The following is a 3,753-nucleotide window of genomic DNA, read 5'->3' as shown; positions in this document are numbered from 1 at the left end:
TGGTGAGATAATTCTTTGGATTCGGGTTCACACTTTGGTCATGGTTCTTTGTGATCCATGCATTGGCATAGAACTCTTTGGTAAGAACTTCCCAACCTCTTCTTCGATCTCATGGCGATCTCCGGATATTCACCCTTTTTGAGTGAAAAGGGGACCTCGGAGATCACCTTCTTCAAGGCCACAACTTCAGAAGTGGTCTTGATGCACCCTTGAGAGGAATCTATCCATCTCCCATGACTCGGAGGTGGAAGCTTTTGCCTTCCCTTTCCTCTTTCTAGAGGTTTCTCCGGCCTTGGATGCCATAATGGTTATAAAAAGCAATGCTTTTACCACACCAACTTAAAATGTTGCTCGTCCTCGAGCAAAGAAGAAAGAAGGGAGTATAAAAAGAAGAAATGAGGAAGAGGGAGATGGTGGTGTATTCGGCCAAGAAGGGGAAGAAAGGGTGTTTAGGTTGTGTGAAAATGAAGAGTTGAAGAAGGGTATTTATAGGAGAAAGGGGGTAAGGTTCGGCCATTATGGGGGTTTGGGAGGGAAAGTGGTTTGAATTTGAAGGGTGAGGTTGGTGGGGTTTTATGAAGGATGGATGTGAGTGGTGAAGAGAAAGATGGGGATTTGATAGGTGAGGGGTTTTTGGGAAGAGGTTTGAGGTGATTGGTGAATGGGGGAAGAAGAGAGAGAGTGATGTAGGGTCCTGTGGGGGTCCACAGATATTAGTGTCAAGGAAAGTCATCCCTGCACCAATGTTGCTCAAAATCACGTTTTTGAGCCATTTCTGGCGTTAAACGCCGGGCTGGTGCCCATTCCTGGCGTTTAACGCCAGGTCTTACCCTTTACTGGCGTTTAACGCCAGTTCTGGTGCCCCTTTCTGGCGTTAAACGCCCAGAATGGTGCCAGACTGGGCGTTAAACGCCCAACAGCTAGCATTACTGGCGTTTGAACGCCAGTTTCTTCTCCTCCAGGGTGTGCTGTTTTTCTTCCTTTTTCATTCTGTTTTTGCTTTTTTCATATTTTTGTGACTTCTTATGATCATCAACCTACAAAAAAGATAAATAACAAAAGAAAATAATTAATTATAAAACATTGGGTTGCCTCCCAACAAGCGCTTCTTTAATGTCATTAGCTTGACAGAGGGCTCTCATGGAGCCTCAGAATGCTCAGAACCGTGTTGAAACCTCCCAACACCAAACTTAGAGTTTGAATGTGGGTTTCAACACCAAACTTAGAGTTTGGTTGTAGCCTCCCAACACCAAACTTAGAGTTTGACTGTGGGGGCTCTGTTTGGCTCTGTTTTGAGAGGAGCTCTTCATGCTTCCTCTCCATGATGACAGAGGGATATCCTTGGGCCTTAAACACCAAGGATTTTTCATTCACTTGAATGATTAACTCTCCTCTGTCAACATCAATCACAGCCTTTGCTGTGGCTAGGAAGGGTCTGCCAAGGATGATGGATTCATCCATGCACTTCCCCGTCTCTAGACTATGAAATCAGTAGGAATGTACTGGTCTTCAACTTTAACTAGAACATTCTCTACAAGTCCATGGCTTGTTTTCTTGAGTTGTCTGCCATCTCTAATGAGATTCTTGCAGCTTGCACCTCAAAAATCCCTAATTTCTCCATTACAGAGAGGGGCATGAGGTACACTTGACCCTAAGTCACACAAGGCCTTCTTGAAGGTCATGGTGCCTATGGTACAAGGTATAGAAAACTTCCCAGGATCCTGCCTCTTTTGAGGCAGTTTCTGCCTAGACAAGTCATCCAGTTCTTTGGTGAGCAAGGGTGGTTCATCCTCCCAAGTCTCATTTCCAAATAACTTGTCATTTAGCTTCATGATTGCTCCAAGGTATTTAGCAACTTGCTCTTCAGTGACATACTCATCCTCTTCAGAGAAGAATACTCATCAGAGCTCATGAATGGCAGAAGTAAGTCCAAGGGAATCTCTATGTCTCAATTTGAGCCTCAGATTCCCATTGTTCCTCATTGGGGAACTCATTGGAGGTTAGTGCACGCCCACTGAGGTCTTCCCTCAGTGGCGTCCTCCTCCTCTCTTTCCTCCCAGAGCTCATGAATGGCAGAAGTAAGTCCAAGGGAATCTCTAGGTCTCAATTGAGCCTCAGATTCCCATTGTTCCTCATTGGGGAACTCATTGGAGGTTGTGCACGCCCACTGAGGTCTTCCTCAGTGGCGTCCTCCTCCTCTCTTTCCTCCCAGAATTCGCCATGTTAATGGCTTTGCACTCTCCTTTGGATTTTCTTCTGTATTACTTGGGAGAGTGCTAGGAGGGAGTTCAGTAACTTTCTTGCTCAGCTGACCCATTTGTCCTTCCAAATTTCTGATGGAGGACCTTGTTTCATTCATGAAACTTTGAGTGGTCTTTATTAGATCAGAGACCATTGTTGCTAAGTCAGAAGTATTCTGCTTAGAACTCTCTGTCTGTTGCTGAGAAGATGATGGAAAAGGCTTGTTGTTACCAGGCCTGTTTCTTCCACCATTATTGTTATTGAAACCTTGTTGAGGTCTCTCTTGATTCTTCCATGAGAAATTTGGGTGATTTCTCCATGAAGAATTATAGTGTTTCCATAGGGTTCTCCTAGGTAATTCACCTCTTCCATTGAAGGGTTCTCAGGATCATAGGCTTCTTCCTCAGATGAAGCTTCCTTAGTACTGTTTGGTGCATTTTGCATTCCAGACAGACTTTGAGAGATCAAATTGACTTGTTGAGTCAATATCTGTTCTGAGCCAATATGGCATTCAGAGTGTCAATCTCAAGAACTCCTTTCTTCTGACTAGTCCCATTGTTCACAGGATTCCTTTCAGAAGTGTACATGAATTGGTTATTTGCAACCATTTCAATTAGCTCTTGAGCTTCTGCAGGCGTCTTCTTCAGATGAAGAGATCCTCCAGCAGAGCTATCCAAGGACATCTTAGATAGTTCAGAGAGACCATCATAGAAATACCTATGATGCTCCATTCAAAAGCATGTCTGAAGGACATCTTCTGATTAATTGTTTGTATCTTTCCCAAGCTTCATAGAGGGATTCTCCATCCTTCTGTCTGAAGGTTTGGACTTCCACTCTAAGCTTACTCCATCTTTGTGGTGGAAAGAACTTTGCCAAGAAGGCATTGACTAGCTTTTCCCAAGAGTCCAGGCTTTCTTTAGGTTGAGAATCCAACCATATTCTAGCTCTGTCTCTTACAGCAAAAGGGAATAGCATCAGTCTATAGACCTCAGGGTTAACCCCATTAGTCTTGACTGTGTCACAGATTTGCAAGAATTCAGCTAAAAACTGATGAGGATCTTCCATTGGAAGTCCATGGAACTTGCATTCTGTTGCATTAGAGAAACTAATTGAGGCTTAAGCTCAAAGTTGTTTGCTCCAATGGCAGGGATAGAGATGCTTCTCCCATAGAAGTCGGGAGTAGGTGCAGTAAAGTCACCCAGCACCTTCCTTGCATTGTTGGCATTGTTGTTGTTTTCGGCTGCCATGGGTTCTTCTTCTTTGAAGAATTCGGTCAGGTCCTCTAAAGAGAGTTGTGCTTTGGCTTCTCTTAGCTTTCTCTTCAAGGTCCTTTCAGGTTCAGGATCAGCTTCAACAAGAATGCCTTTGTCTCTGCTTCTGCTCATATGAAAGAGAAGAGAAAAGAAAATGTGGAATCCTCTATGTCACAGTATAGAGATTCCTTGAAGTGTCAGAGGAAAAGAGAAATAGTAAGAAGAAGGAGAAGAAGAATTCGAACTTTAATTGGATAAG

The 3,753-nt window shown here is 43.8% G+C and overlaps 1 non-coding gene across 1 annotated transcript; it reads left to right on the top strand.

Moving 5' to 3' along the window:
- Window positions 1-2,976: 2,976 nt before the first annotated feature.
- Window positions 2,977-3,084, top strand: LOC130959999 (small nucleolar RNA R71). The gene has a single exon (XR_009078966.1). It is a non-coding gene; the product is annotated as a small nucleolar RNA R71 (small nucleolar RNA).
- Window positions 3,085-3,753: the final 669 nt, after the last annotated feature.

The sequence above is a fragment of the Arachis stenosperma genome, unplaced genomic scaffold, assembly GCF_014773155.1.
Source record: "Arachis stenosperma cultivar V10309 unplaced genomic scaffold, arast.V10309.gnm1.PFL2 arast.V10309.gnm1.Scaffold_100029, whole genome shotgun sequence".
NCBI lineage: Eukaryota > Viridiplantae > Streptophyta > Magnoliopsida > Fabales > Fabaceae > Arachis > Arachis stenosperma.
The sequence above is the reverse complement of the archived record's forward strand: the minus strand, read 5'-3'. Positions and strand labels throughout refer to the sequence as shown.